Here is a 17,240-nt window from a genome sequence, read left to right on the forward strand (position 1 = left end):
ACTTTCCAGCATTCCTGATGAAAAGACCAGAGCAGAACAGACAACTTGACATTCAAACACAAGACTCAACAGAAGCACAAAAAGGTAAATATGAAAGAGTAATCATAAGGGGCTCAATAAAACTGAACTGTTTTACATTCCTAAAGAAAAAAAAAAACAAGAAAACAAGAAAGAAGAAGAAAATAAGTGACATTCCCCAATTGATAAATGATTAAAGGATATGAACAGGAAGTTTTGAGAAGAAATCAAATCTATGGTCATGATGTAATTTGGGGTCGCTGGGAACCCTGAAATGTCAATGTAAAGAATGTCAGCATGGAAAGAATTCAAGGACTCAAGCCTTCTTTCAGTTTAAGTAGCAAGGTTCATTGTAATGCCTATGGAATGAGCTAGATTCCTAACAAATTTGCAACTTAATGGGGAAGAAACCGGTGCTTATATACAAAAAGGGTCAGTGAAAGTACCTGAATGGGATTAAGAAGTGGTAAATAGCCTGAGGTGGTCCAGGTGAGACAGTGAAAGAAGTTAAATTGTCTGGGATGGGTTTGGAGTTCTGTGAAAGGAGTATTAAGTGGTCTGGGGTGGGTCAAGAGCAACTGTGAAAAGACTGTTTAGTATGTTTAGTTGGCTGGGCTAAGCCAGATGCCTCCAGTGATCTGAGCTGCTGTTGGGAAAATTCAGGGACTAGGCTGCTTTCAAAGACTTGGTCTTTTCCTTTTAAGGCATCACCCCATCATTCAGATGCAAAAAAAAATGCTCTAAATCACTAATTGATTGGAGAAATGCAAATTAAAAAAACTCTGAAGTACCTCTTCATAGTTTTTAGAAATGATAAATTCTGAGTGGATGAGAGAAAATAGGTGCACTAACAAACTACTAGTGGAGTTATGACCTGGACCAATCATTCTGGAGAACAATTTGGAACTGGCTTAAAGGGTTATAAAAATTGTGCATGCCTTTTGACCCAGCTACACCACTAGTAGGTCTGTTCCCCAAAGAGATCAAAGAAAAAGGAAAAAGGACCTATTTGTACAAAAAATATTTATAACAAATCTATTAGTGGTGGCAAAGAGTCAGAAATTGAGTATATGCTCATCAATTGTAGAATGGCTGAACTAGTTATGGCATTTGATTCTTTTGAGTACTATTGAGCTATAACAAATGACAAGGAAAATATTTTCAGAAAAAAAAACATGGGAAGATATATATGAACTGATGCAAAATGAAGTGAGCAGAATAAAGAGATCGTAGTCATAGCAATGTTGTAATGATGATCAACTCTGAAAGACTTAGCTACTTTGATCAATGCAATGATCCAAGACAATTCTAAAGGACTCATGGTGGAATAATGCTATCCACCTCTAGAGAAATAATTGATGAACTCTGATTGCAAATTCTCATTTTTCCTTTTTTTTTGCAACATGAATAATATGGAAATGTTTTTCATGATTTCACATATATGATTGATATAGTTTGACTTCTCAGTGCATATAGGAATAGTGAGAAGGAAGGAGAGACTTTGGAACTCAGAATTTAAAAAAAAGAAAGGAATGTTAAATAAATAATAAAAAATTGTCTCACTGACATTCAGAGCCATTTTTCTCCCTCCTGAATTTATAGTTAATCATAATAAAATTAGGTTTTTACCCCTATATAATTAATTTCTGCATTATGATAGGTTTATTTGGCAGCAGTAATTTATCACATAAACTCAATGGGAAAATATTTCTCCCATAACACTACCTTTCCTGTCTCATTACTCTCTAATCCCCTTCCCACACAGTACAATCTAATAGCTAGGAACATATTCTTCTTCTAAATTCTGTCTCCCAAATCACTGCCTGCCTTTCATGCTGGGAACCCCCTCACTTCTGATGTCTGTCTTCCTTGTTGCCTTCAGGTGTCAACTAGAATTTCTCCTTCTTAAAAAGGTCTTTTTGGTCATCCTCCCACTCCTACCCCCTCAAATCCCAAATATTAATGCCTTCACTTTGAGATTACCTTCTACTTACATTGTATTATTTTTTATATACAAACTATTTGCATGTTGGCTCTCTGTTAGAATGTGAGCTATTTTAGGGCTGGCCCATGTTTTTGCCTGTCTTTGTATTCCCTGAGGTAAAACAAAATTCCTGGAACGTTAATGAACACTTGTTGATGACTGACTGCTATCTGGAGCTAAGCACCCTAGTCTCTAAATCTTTCTTATCTTCCAAAACCCCTTCCCTAATTAGAGTTTACCTACTCTGAGTCCCATTTTTTCAGAATTCTTATCTTTGATGATAATTAATTTGACTCAAGTAACATATTTATCTGTTTATAATGGCACTCTAGAGAGAAACTTTAAATTACAGGAATAACTGTGATATTTTCAGTATTAGTATTAGTATTAGGAAAATATTTGCAAGTGTTACGGGAGTATGGAAGAAATATCTTTTCTTTTTTAGTTCCTATGGTAGGTAAATGCTGCTGAAATATATCTTGTACAACACAAAAATCATAGCTGTAAAAATCTAGGTTTTATTATGCTTAAGTTTAAAAAAAAGTTGAATGATGATATGGATTCAAACAAGATCTCTTATAAACAAAATTATATCACAACAGAGGAATGATTCTTTTACAAATTGAGATTGTGTATATTCTTCATAGGCCATAAAAGTTAAAGAAAAGAAAGATTCATAATTCTATACTCCCTTCAATATCAATAAAAGTTGAACAAACTTAGTTAAGTGAAGTCATAATCCCATATGTCTCTTAAGGAAACAGACCAAGTTAAACAAACTGTATAGGTAAATTATGTCAGATTACAGATTAAACAATATTTAGAGGGTTCACAATAGGCTGATTGAGGAGGAACATTTATTTGTCATCACAATAACCAAGAAAACTGACGTCAGGGAAATTCTTCCTTACATAGTTAGCTGGGGGAGCTAACAAATAACTAACTCATTAAAAGGGGAGCACAAACTCCCCTTTGACTTTTATGGAGGAATGTAAAACTGTCTTCATTTCACATTATTATTCCAGGAGTCAAGTTTTGGTCAAGTGAGGTTAATATTAACAGAAGATGGGCTTTTAGTTAACCAAAAGTTACAAGAGGAATGGCCTTGAGCCCAAATTAAAATTGAAACATGGAAATTAAAAAAATCCAATAAACATGGGTATCACAATCCTTTATGATTCTTAATTTTCAATTTTCATATGGCTTCTTATTCTGCCTGTGAGTATAAGTGGCCCTGGCCTCTGTGTAATTTGTCCTTTAGTGCTATACAGGTAAATAGGAGGGAACAAAAATAGAAATCAATCAGTATTTATTTATCAATTATTTTCTATGTGCAAAGCATTTTGGTAATCTTTGGGAATACAAAGTAAAAGCAAAATCAGTCCCTGTTTTCAAGAAGCTTACATTTGAATGTGGGAGAGAGAAGAAAAGAGGGTGAAAGAGAGACAGACAGAGACAGAGGCACACACACATACACACACAGAGACAGAGAGACAGAAAGAGAGAAACAGGGACAGAGACAGAGATACTCAGTAAGTACAAGACAAACGCAATGTTGAGGGAAACTTTTGAGGGGATGATGAGATGATGCTATCTGGGGGAACAGGAAAGACCTTCTGGAGGAGATGAGGCTTGAGTAGTCTTAAAGGAATATGCACAGTTCTACACCACAGTAACCCTATTAGATTTTAAGCTCCTTGAAAGCAACCATTTTTTTTATTTCCTTCTTTTCCTCTCCATAGTCTAGCAGAAAGCCTTAAACATTAACCCTGAAGCTTTTGTCAAGTAAATGGATATTGAGTGAAAATGACCTATCAAAGGGCAAACAGATAAAGAACTAGTCTCTTCCACTCACTTCATTGACTGAAATGGAAAATTTGAGCCTTCTACATGAATCACATCACTGGAGATGACTCATGGGGTAGAAAGAGGCTTTGAGGAGAAATGCAATGTGTCTGGATCCCAAGAACAAGCCAGTACAAAGAAAGCTCTAGTCTGCAAACAATTCTTACCTTTTTCTCACATTCTATCTGCATTCATAGAGAAGAAAAAGTGAGAAATGATATAAACACTAACTCTTATACAAGATACATGATTGTGCAACTTATTCCATAGTTGCAAGAAGGAGTTTGGCAAAAAAGAATTCTATTTCAATAGATTTACTAGGAGGACAAGCCTACAAAACATCACCAAAGACAATATATTAAGCATGTATGGTTAGGCCAGTTAGAAGATGCAAATGGAGGTTATACTAAGAGATCAATTGAAGTCAACTCATAGTATGTCAGTGACAAGGTGCAGGACTGAAAGATCATTGACTCTAGAGTATCTGAGTTCAAAACCTATCTTTGATACTACCTGTGTGACCTTGGGCAAATTACTTTTCCCCCCCTCTGACTCAGTTTCCATACCTATAAAATGAGGGGGTTGGGCTAGATGACTTCAAGCATATTCTAGCTCTAAATCTACAATCCTGTGAAAAGGCTTGACAAATATATGAACATTTTCTTGACTTCTTGTAACGTTTTTATTGACTCCTCATTTGAAACTTTTTTTTTTAACTTGGAAAATGTTCTGTCCTGAATGACTGACCACTTATAAACTAGATAGTTTTATCAATTCTAGAGTTAGAATGTGTTTTTCCCTTGGGCCAAACTGCAGGGAGTTTTGACAGGTTTCCACATTTCCTGATCTATAGAAATAGGAGGATATTTTTTCCTTACACCCTGCCAAGATATTGATTTTTTTTCCTAACTCTAAATTGAGATGTGAAGTGGAGGCCACTCTTACAAGCTTTTCAGATTCTGAATTCCATCACACAAATTGAATCTTGGTGTTTGGTGTGTTTTTACAACCAAAATGGAAGTAGGAGAGAATTCCTGTTTTCTTCTTCAAAAGAACTCATCACATATTATAATGACTGACCAATATAAAGATGTCTTATATTTTCATGTGAGAACATAGATCAATAAGAGATGGTTTCTTAAAGACTTTTGATTTATTGGAGATCCTGCTAAAATAGTGTCACTTGAACCATGTCAATTTTTTTTCTTTCAAAAGCTTAATTACATTTGTCTCAAGAAACCCATAAATGTCTGATATTTAGGGTGCTCAGTTCAAAGGCCATAATCACTATTCCTCTAGCACTTCCCAGTAAAGTAAGAACTTTTCATTCATCTCACTCACCCACTATCATTGGAGTCTTCCAAATTATTTTACAAAAGATACAGAGGGTAGTGCTTTACAAAAAAAAAATACAGAGCTTTTGTCTATACTTATCAAGTGAGGAAGCTACTCAAAGTGGCTATTGATCAACACAACTCCAAATTCAAGAGAGCGGCTGCTTTTCAATGTAGGAGAGTGCTCTGTATCTATTGACTTCCTTGACTTTCATGATGAGTCATATTTCTATTTTTGAAGGACTTAACTATGCCTGTGTGTGCTTACCTAGACCACTCCCTAGAAAATTACTTCAGAATCAAACTCTCTGATCTCCTTATCATAGATCTGATGAGTGCTGGACCCATCTTTCATCTTCTATTCCTTTACTTCATCTGGGAAAACACAAAGTGAGAAAGAAAATCATAGCATTAAAATGTCACAGAAATTAATACAATTTATTTCAATCCCTACTTTCTTTTTTTTAATCTGGGGATCTAGACTGGCACTCACCTGCAACTTATATCCTATGAGAGTTAATTGCCTAGGACACTGAGAGGCTAAGAAATTTGCCCATACTCACACACCATGATGTGTGGCCACACTTTAAGAAAAAATTGCTAGAGACTTGCATAATGACACAATAGCAATAAGTACCAAAATTAGGAATTCCTGGTGAGGAAACTCCTAATACAGGGAACAGCTGGTAGGGAAACTCCCTCCACCTAATTAATACATTATATAGCTTTGATTGCAAATCCAGTGTTCTTTCCATTACATTACATAGATTCTCTTGTCACATGCCACACTAATGCCACATTTCTTAGTGAAATATCTTTTTTCTCAATTTCAATTTCAATGTACTTTCAATGAAATGATCTAGAACATGAACCCAATATTTTAATGGAGCCAAAATCAAATTGATGTAGGCACTCCCATCTATAGGTACAAGGCATCATGTTCATACATAAAAAGATTTGATTTTTTTGCCATAGATTGTTTTCTGTTCAAACTTTTCCAAATCACTTGTGAAAGCTGTTGTTTCATACATGTATACTAGTAATGTACATTGAAACAAAGTTCTCTTTCTGATCTCTTTAAAGTTATCAAAATATTCATCTATAATAGTAGAAATATTTTGCATAATCATTTTGTACAATAATTTTGCATAATAAATTTGCATAAATAATTTGACAAACACAAGTTATTTATTTATACAAAACTCTTTTTCTGCCTTCTTATCATTAAAGCACACCACATTAAAAAGCACACTGTATTATACATCCTTCCCCCTTGTATATTTGTAGTCTTTCATAATTTAAAATTTCAAGATATGAGGAATATACAACATCAGCTAACCAAAAATTTCCCCTAATATTAACATATTTTTATATTGGGTTAACACAGCATAAACTATTCTCATTCCAAACAATCAGTATGTAGGCAAAAGTAAACATTCACATTCATACATGCATATCTACACATATATATGTGTATATATACAGATAATTATATCAGCAAGTAGAAAAAGAACTATATTATTGATATGTGAAATTCTATAGATGTCACTTTTGAGGGGCAAGTGGATCCAGACCTAAAATTTCATCTGTATGAGGAACAACTCATACAGAACTCCCCTCACTAAAGTTTCTGTGAATGATACTTAGGTTAAATGATCTGCCTAAGATCTCATAGCTAGCATATATCAAAGGCAAGGCTTGAGCCTAGGTCATCCTGACACCAAGATTGCGCCATTCAGTATTATTTTCTGACTCTTCCTGGGGATACAAAGGGAAAAAAAAATGAAATAATCTCTGTCCTAAAAGAAATTTACAAATTATTAGGAAATAGAGCAACTAATCAATCCACAAGTACTTATTAAGCGATTTATTTTATGCCAAGTATTGTGCTTACTCTTGAAATACAAAGAAAAAGTAAAAACAATCCCTGAACTTGAGGGTTTACATTTTAATGGGGGAAAAGGGGAGACAACCAATATATAAATAGCTACACAGAAGATACACACAGTAGAAGGATGGTAATCTCAAAGGAGAAGACACTAGAGGTGACTGAGAAACAACAGATATGGAAAATAAACCAAATACATCATAACTTGGGGAAACAAAGAGCAATAATGCCTGAGGAAAAGGAGATTGGGGAAGGTTTCAAGGTGGAGGCAGAACCTAAGATAAGCCTTGGTTTTTAAAGGCAAAGGTAAAGAGGGAGTACAAGCCAAGCACGAGTATCAATTTCAATAAATTCAGAGGATGTAGATGATAGAACCAGATCAAGGAAAAGTGGGAGTAGTTCAGTTTAGTCAGAATATACAGCATGTGAGCGGAAGTGATATGAAAGTACTCCCAGAATACTAGGTTGAAAAAAGTCGAAAAGGAGGTTTGATCAAGGTTCCTTTCTTTGGTGAGACTCTCTAAATATGTTTCATGTCAGCTCATAATGTTGGTTGCCCTTTCCAAGAGTGCTCAGTTTTAATAATATGCAATATACACTTTGCTCCTATAGCCTGTTAGCTCCCCACAGTTTTTGCTATCAGAACTGCTTTATTTATTAGACAGAACCATGAGTATTTATGGCCTATAAATATTAAATAATCATAATAATGAGAATAAACTGACTGTGTCCCTCTGAGTGATTTGTTGTCTAACTTATAAGTCACAAATGAATGCAGAGGTTGTTTTTTTTCTCTCTCTACCTCATGAGTAATTGATCTATTTAATGTAACAGCTTCATTAAGTTGTGGGGAAAGCTTCTCAGCAGAAAGAAAGCTTTGGAAGAGAACCATAAATGCTTACCATGACCAGGCTAACATTGACAAAAAGTCATTTAGACCTGCAATACTACACTATTCTCCCAACTGAGTTTATGCATGTGATAAAGAAATAGCCCAGAAAGTTTAGCAAAGCAAAAGGTAATGTGATCTATTATAAAGAAACAACATTTGGAGGCAGGAGATTCTTAGATTTTAAATTTCACCTCTACTGTTACTAATTTTGTGCCCATTGGTTGATCAATTAGCCATTGGAGCCTTGGTTTTCTTATCTGAAAAATGGGGAAAAAATGGTGCTTGTCTTTGAGGCATCTTGGGATAGTAGATAAAGAATTGTCTTCAGAGGCAAGAAGAACAGCAGTAGAGATTTGCTTCTGAAACTCTGGCTCTATGAGCCTGGAAAAATTATTTAACCTCTTCATGCCCCAGGCAACTTTCAAAGACTCATTCCCACTGGGTAGAGGGAATTTTTCCCACTAGCAATTCCCTATGCCATAAAATGATAAATCATAAATGTGATGAAATAAAATGGTAGTATTAATCAACATGCATTTATTGAGTGCCTACTATATGCCAGATGTGTTGGGCATGGAGAACAAAAAGGAAAATAAAAGCTTTTAATCTCACAGAGTTTACAATCTGTGGAGGAGACAATGTACAATTGTATGAGAACAGAATAAATACATGCAGGAAAAATTCAAAGTAATTAGGGAGAGAGGGACCTGAAAGCTTAGGGAGAGGCTCATGGAAGGCTTTCTTCAGAGGGCAGTTTTTTGGGTTTCATCCTGAAGGACATGAAGCATTCTATGAGACCATAGCAAGGAGGCAGTGCATTCTAGGCATGAGAACAGCCAGTACAACAAAGGCAAGTAATGGAAGATGAAGTGTAATGTGATGAATAGTGAGACCAGCTTGGTTGGACCACAGAAATTACTCTTGAAGGAAGGTGGTGTGGACATGAGGAGGGAATGCTTTCTGCACATGTGAAACCCACCTATGCAAGGACATAGAGGCCAAGAGATGGAATGTGATGTCTGGGGAGCAGCTAGCTGGTGGGTTGCCTGTAAGAAAAAAAGTACATGATTGGGAGTAATATGAAAACTGACTGGAATAGACAGAAGCCAGATTATAGAGGACTACCAGGCTGATACATTTTTGATAAGTGACCAACCTCATTCAATAAATCCAAATCCAAGTTATATTTAATTCTAATAGAAACAAAAGCAGTAAAGGTGCTTTATTGAAAATACTAGCCCTACAACAGAATACCTGGAGTAACGTTGTAAAGCCCCTATAATTCTGGCAGCATACTTTGAGAAGCTCTATGCTAGAGTAACATAGGAGGCTTCTAGTAGGCAGCTAGCTAGAATATTAGATAGATCAGTGAAGACCTGAATTCAATTTCTGCCTCATACTTACTAGCTATGCGACACAGGGAAAATGACTTAATTTTCCTCAATTTCCTTGTATGTAAAACTGGGATAATAATAGCACCTACCTCCCAGGGATGTTGTAAGTATCAAGTGATAATATTTTTAAAGCACTTTGTAAATGTTAAAGTGTTATATAAATGGCATTAAACTTATTATCATCGTTATCATTATTATTACAAGCAAAACATCTGTGAGCATTTTATCATTCCTGCCTTTTATATTTCATTTTTTCACTTGTAAAAATAACAACTTTATATTAATTTAATACTACAATTTTTACAAAGCAATTTTGCCCTGTGGCTATTTAGAAACAAGAAGACTACATAATCTGAAGCCTATCTTATTTCTAGTGTCCCCACCCTGCTTGCAGCGGGTGTCCTTATCTACTATTCACTCATGTCTTGTCCACTGTCTTCCACTACCTTGGTGTCATAGTTCTCCTCTGCCCCCCAGAAGATGGTAGTGCTCTCACCATTTGTCCTCTTCATCAGCTAGGTGGCACAGAGGATAGGGTGCTGTGCATGCAGTGAGGAAGGTATGAGTTCAAATCCAGCTTCAGATACTCATTAGCTTTGTGACTCTGGGTAAGTCATTTAACCTCTGTTTGTCTCAGTTTCTTCATCTGTAAATGGGGACAATAATAGCAGCACCTACATCCTAGAGTTGTTGTGAATATCAAATAAGCAAATCATTGTAAAATGATTAGAACATTGGCTGGCACATAGTAAGTGATATATAAATGTCAGCTATGATGATGATGATGATTCAGCCTATCCTTCATGACACTGATATGTGAAGTTCAGCTCCCTCTTATCACAGAGGTGTGTATCACATATTGGATCAGTAGTATTTGCTCCTTACTACTTTCTACAATTTTTGTTTTACTTCTCCAGAAAATGACACACCCTTTTCCCCAGGGAATCAGCTCACTACATCTGCAGATACACTGCATCTGAAACTACTTTCTCAGGGTAGTTTTACAGATTCAACAGTAACAACAGCAACTAGAAACAATTGAAGAAACAGAAATCTGTCTCCTTTAGTCTTAGGACTTCATGGCATCTAAGCCTCACAATGAAGAACTATTGACAGAGAGGGGAACTACTTAAGTATATACCTTCAGTTGTAATCTGCATGAGTAAGTTATTGTATGAGTGTAACTCTGCTTGTCTTATTCCTTCCCTAGCATCTAGCTGGCTTATCTCCTGTTTCTGCTGGCATCCTGCTCATTCTCAGATTTCATCTCCACTCACTCTCTGCTTCTGACTTTTTTCCTTTTTGGTGAGACAATCAAGATTAAGTGACTTGCCCAGGGTCACACAGTAAGTGTCAAGTGTCTGAGGCCGATGAGCTCAGGTCCTTCTGATTCCAAGGCCGGAGCTCTATCCACTACACCACCTGGCTGCCCCTGCTTCTAACTTCTAATCCCGGTCACCCCCAAAATCACTATCTCATATAGCATGGGATATGCATTCCTATTGCCATATGTTTGCTTTGGCAAAGATCTCCAAAAAAAGATGTATGGATTTGATATGCCCTCCCTCAATATTTATGGCAGGGAAGGGGAAAATATATAATATCCACTGCATTATGATAACATGATTCATTTATTTTAAATAAAATGAAAAACAAAAACAAAACCTCTTCTCTTACCCTCCCTTCTACATCATTTGCATCTAGTTTCTTCCCATAGTTCAGCTCTCTGAATTCTTCATGCGTTAGAAGAAAAGCTCATGTTTCTACTTTAGAGATATGATTTTAGTTCTTCCTTTCCCAAAGTCAACACCAAACCTCTTATAATAATTACACTAACTTCCTGGGCAATCCACCCCTCTTGTCTGCATAACTATGACCAGTTTATCCCTCACAAACTGTTGGATTACACGACACTCCCTTGGCTACCACCATCTGGAACCTATTTGACTTTTAGAAAAGAAAAAATTCAAGGGTCCATGCAAACAAAACAATACAAAACAACAGCAAAAGCAAGGGCCCAGATTAGGTAGCTCAACACCAAGTTCACCCTATTGCTGATTTCATCTGACCTTGAATTCAAAACACGAATTATTCCCCTAGTTCCCAATTCTTGTCTCTGTTCATTTTCCTTCCTGGTTCCTTTATTCTACTTGGGCTAATCCACTCAGGGGCTGGTGTCCTCAAACCTATTCCAAGGTTCTTGCTACATTCTTCCTGATAAACCTGATGCTGACACTGAGTCTATCCATTGGCCTAAGTATCAGCTAATCAGCTTCTATAAAACCTCCTTGACATCATCTGCCCATCAATATAAACTTTCCCCTTTTGACTGCAGTAAACTGCTACCCTAACCTGCTTTGCCCTGGCTTCAGTAATCTTTAGTTTAGCACAGAGGTGTCAAATATACTACAGGCAGGCCATAAACAATCCTAGTGCTGGCTGAACAAGGTTAAAATACAATTGGAAAATATTTGAGAAAATAAATAAAAATACAATAAAATATTGATGATAGCACATGGGTTTCTAAGTTAATATGTGACCAACAGAGATCCTTATGTACAGTTTAGTGTCCTCTGTTTCTATTTCAGTTTGATACTACTAGTCTAGTCCATCTGACAACTGAACAAGCCCTAAATCTATTTGCTTCATGCAAATATATAATAATTATGATGATAAGTAATAATGTTTTGGTATTTTGACGGATCTATTGCATCATCAGAGTAAGTATTCCTCATTTTCCTTGACAACTTCTCATCTTTGTTTCTGATCTGTGTTTTTTACATAAATAGTGTATTACATACATCCAGTATGCTAGAGGCCTTCTTCCTCTGGTTGTTTTCCTATATCAGAGGTGCTAATATATCACTCAAGTAGTTTCAGCTACTTACTTGTATCATCACTACTTGATTGGCCTGCATCATTTTCTCGTTGCTTAATGATGCCTTTTATGCCACTTTTTCATGTGTAGGCCTTTGGTCATATAATGGAGGCTATTTATACTCACCATGTATATTTCCATAGCTATTTAGGTAACTTACAATTTTGATTCTTCTGGGACCCCAGTGTTTCATGTTTGTGGTCATAGAGAATTACCAAAAGAATACTGGTGCTAAAGAAATATCTTTTTATGGCAGCAAAAAATGTGGGATGATCAAAATCACTGTGCTATTTAAAGGTAAATGTCACTCATTTACATAGTACATTGTAATTTGCAAAAAGCTTTCTCCACAATAACTCTGAGATACTGTGAGTAGTAAAAGTATTATACCCACTTACAGATGAGCAACTGAGACTGATATAGTCAACAAACAGTTATTAAATGCTTATTCTGTGGGATGCCTTAACATAAAGGAAGGCCTCCACCATATTGGGCAGATACTCTCTGGATGATTTATGGAAATATATGTTATAGGACAAGACAGTAGGTAGCAAACTTTCTCAATTATTTAGGATGTATTCACATTGATTAGGTTTTAAAAATCCACTGAGGTATTGAACTATGTGCAATAATGAACCATTCTAATCATTATGAGTGATGGAGGCAGGGCCTATGATTTCATTGATATAGGGAAAGCCCAGATGAGGAAACTTTCTCTACCAATGCAGGTCAGCACATTTTCTGTATTTTCCTTTGTCTTGAAGAGTTTCTTAAAAAAAGGTGAAAGATTAAATAACATGTCCAAAGTCCCAGAGCTAGTATATATCAGAGATAAGATCTGAACTCACATCTTCCCATATTAAAAGACAGCTTTCTACCTCCCCATCCCCGCAACAATGTTGGGAGAGACACAAGGATGAATTAAACATGGTCCCTGCGGTTGGCTCCCACCATATGCAACAGAATATCTTTTTAAAAAGGATAGATTTCTGGAAAGATGCTACAATTAGAGATTGTAAGATATTCAGAACAGAAAACATATGCCTATTGAATGAGTCAGTGAAAAGGGGGAGAAATAAGAAGGGGAGAAAATGAATATGTTAAAGACAATAGTCTCGCATAAGGAAAACAAAAGAAACAACAAATAAGCAACTAGTAGTAACAATAAACAAAACTGAAAACTCAAACATGACAAATGCATGAGATTGGAAGATCCTAAAAAGTTATAGGAAGGAAAAAGTGAGTTCATAACAGCTCAAGTGAATCTGGACCTAGCAAAAGTCACATAAAATTAGATAAAAAACACTTTAAAATAAATGGAGAATTTACATTCAAAAAAAGAGAAAGTTGAGGCTTTTGTAATTAAATGTTTGTCATCGTAAAAAAAAAAAGATAAGTAGCTGATAAAGCCAACAACAAGGAGAAAAGGATGGAAAAATAAGATGAAACATTTTATCAATAGGAAATGAAATTCCTTGTCTAGAAGCTAAATGGCAAAAACAACAAAATATGCTGAAGAATAGGATGAAAGTTCATTGAAATGGAATGAAAATGTGAAGTCTTTATTTTATTAAAGTTAAGAGCAGAAGACAGAACTCAATGAGATAATCTAATAATCATTGGATTACCTTTCTACAAATACATTGCAGATGAATTCAGGGGTGAGGTGATAAGGATCTGCATCAGAGTGGTGCCAGTGTCACAGGGGAAAAGAGGGCCTATACTAAAGATGCTGAAGGTAGAAATGATAGGACTTGGCAACTGATTGGATTTGGGGGTGAGAGAGAATAAGGAATAAAGTATGACTGTTAGGTTATGAGCCTGGATGACTAAGAGGATGGGGGCGGTGGTCTCAAAGGAATAGGAAAATTTGGAAGATGGGAGGGATTTGGGGAAAAGATGATTCAGTTTTGGATATGTTGGCATTAAGATTTCTATGTGATATCCAGTTTAAGATGGCTAGTAGGATGTTGGAGATTAGAGAATGTCAGAAAAGACGTTATGGCTAGATGAATTGATCTAAGAATAAATAGATTAAAATATTTACTAATGATAATATGACTAATAAGTTGGAGAGTTAAGACTTGAAGTGAACTCTTCTGGATGAAAATATCAGTTTGGGATTCAAAAAGTCTGAAATCTAATCCTAGTTCTTCCATGTATTAGCTATGTGACCCCTGAAATGTCAGTGCATCTCTTTGGGGGGCTATTTGGACTAAATAAATTACAAGGACAATTTCAATTCTAGAACTAATGAATACAATTCTCTTTTCAATGTACTAGTGTCTCCATGCAATATATTGTCAAATATCAAGTACTGATTTGCCCCAACTTCTGATGACTCTCCTCCAGTTAGTCTCAGGTCCTCAGCCCTGTTACATTGCCTTATAATTATTCAATGCTTTGTCTCTTGCAATGAGAACTGTATCTGTCTCACAACAGAAAAAAAAAATAGCAGACCTCCTAGTCATGTTATCTGACTAGGAGGGAATATGTCTTAGACTTCTTAAGCACTTTCTTCAGTCAATCAGTTAATTACCACACATTTATTGTCTATTACACGCCAGATACTATATTAAGTGTTGGGGATAAAAAAGGGAAAAACCAAAAATAACCTAGTGCCTGCTCTCAATAAGCTTGTACTTCAATGTTCAGAGTTACAAAAGATCAATAGATATAAAATCAAATGAATTGGAAGATTCCTGATATGACTCTATGTCCAGGCATGTATTTATTCTACTTGTCAATTGCTGAATGTGCTAATTCTGCTTCCTGTCCCTCCATCAAGGTACCCTGCGGGCTAAGCTAGGCAATGAACATCAGAACCTGCTCAACTCCTAAATTTATTTTTTCCCCTAATTTCTTTGTTTTCATAGTTTTGGTCCTAACTTCAAAATGTTTCATGTCACAAACATGACAAAGTAAAGTTCTGTGATTAGAAAATAAAAATAGTACTTGCCACGCCTTTAGAAATTAAGATATGATAGCTTGGCAATAATCCTTTCATCACTATTATCTTGGCGTTATTTTCTTCTTAGAGCACAGCATCCAATTTGGTCTCCGAAATTAAGAAAAATAGATATGCCATAGAATGATCAATAGGAATAAAAGAAGAGAAGAAAGAAAAGATAGAGCAAGGAAAAAGAAATAGATCCTTCTGGTACTAGAAAGGAGCATATAGTTCAATATTTCAATGGATTTTAATCTTATCAATATAGGTATTCCTTCAAATTTTATATATATATATATATATATATGTGTATATATATATACATATACACACATATATGTATATATATACACACATACATATGTATATTATATGTGTATGTTTGTATGTATGTATGTATACAAATGCGTGTATATATATATATATATATATATATATATATATATATATATATATAATATATACATAATATAAACAATTCATACCTGTTGCCATGGGAAACTCATCTATGTTCCCAGATGTTCACCGCAGGGAGTGTATAGAATACTCAGAAGGCCCTCCTGAAAATCTCTTGACCATGTAGATTCCGACAGAATACATGTGCCAGGGTGGGGGGGAGGGAGAGATGCAATGTCCTTTGATGAGCTTCAGTACAGAATGGTTCATCATTTTTAAAAATTATTTTTTGTTAAGAATTTCTTTGATGATATCTTTTACATGCTTTCTCCTGCATAATTCTTTAATTCTAACTTACTGTAGTTTGATCATATCCATCATGCACTTTTCCATTGAACTTTGGATGACCATCAACTTCAATCCTTCAGAGGTTATAGCCATAACTCACAAGAATATTAGCATTGAAACATAAAAGATGGGTCTGTGTTTCAAGTAGAAGCTTGGCTTCATTCAACGAATTCTGTAGTTTTCCAAAGACAATTCAATCTGTTCTCCTCTTTCTATTCACTTCTAGGATGAGCTCATTATTTGTACATCCAAAGTATATAGACACTAATGGCTGAGTTCTATAGATTACATCTCTATCTACACATGACAGCCTGAATAAGTATTATTTACCCACTTGTTTTATTTTTTCTATGTGGGTAGATAGGCCAAAGTTATTTTTTAATGATTTAGATTTTATTTTTTAAATTTATTTTTATTTAGTATTTTATTTTCCCCAGTTACATGTAAAAATTTCCATTTGTTTTTGAAACTTTGAGTTCCAAATTCTCTCCCTTCCTCCCTCACCACTCCCCCTATTGAGAACACAAGTTATTAGATGTAGGTTATACATATGTAGTCATGCAAAACATATCCATAATAGCCATGTTGTGAAATGAAACAGACAAAAAAACTCAAGAAAAATTAAAGTTTAAAAAAATATGCACCAATTTTTATACAGACACCATCAATGCTTTTTCTGGGGATGGACAGTGTTTTTCATAAGTCCTTCAGAGCTGTCTTGGATCACTGTATTGCTGAGAATAGCTAAGTCATTCACAGCAAACCATCTTATATTTTTGCTGATACTGTGAGCATAGTACATTTCACTTTGCATCAGCCAGTGCAAGTCTCGCCAGGTTTTTCTGAGAGCATTCTGCTTATCATTTCTTACAGTATAATAGTATTCCATCATAATCACATACCACAACTTGTTCAGCCATTCCTCAGTTGATGGGCTTCCCCTCAACTTCTAATTCTTTACCCCCATAAAAGAGCTGCTATAAATATTTTTGTACGTGTAGGTTCTTTTCCTTTTTGTTTTTTATCTCCTTTGGGATACAGACCTAGAATAGTATTTCTATGCCAAAGGGTATGCATGGTTTTATATCCCTTTGGGCATAGTTCCAAATTGCTCTACAGAGTATTGAATCAGTTCATCACTCCACCAACAGTACATTTAAGTCTCATTTTTCCTACATCCCCTCCAACATTTTTCCTTTACCTTTTCTGTCCTATTAGCCAATATAATAGGTATGAGGTAGTACCTCAGAATTTTTTTTAATTTGCATTTTTCTAATCAATAATGAGTTAGAATATTTTTTTCATAAATCCAT

This window comes from Phascolarctos cinereus, unplaced genomic scaffold (assembly GCF_003287225.1).
Source record: "Phascolarctos cinereus isolate Bilbo 61053 unplaced genomic scaffold, phaCin_HiC Scaffold_2;HRSCAF=192, whole genome shotgun sequence".
In the NCBI taxonomy this organism is placed as follows: Eukaryota; Metazoa; Chordata; class Mammalia; order Diprotodontia; family Phascolarctidae; genus Phascolarctos; species Phascolarctos cinereus.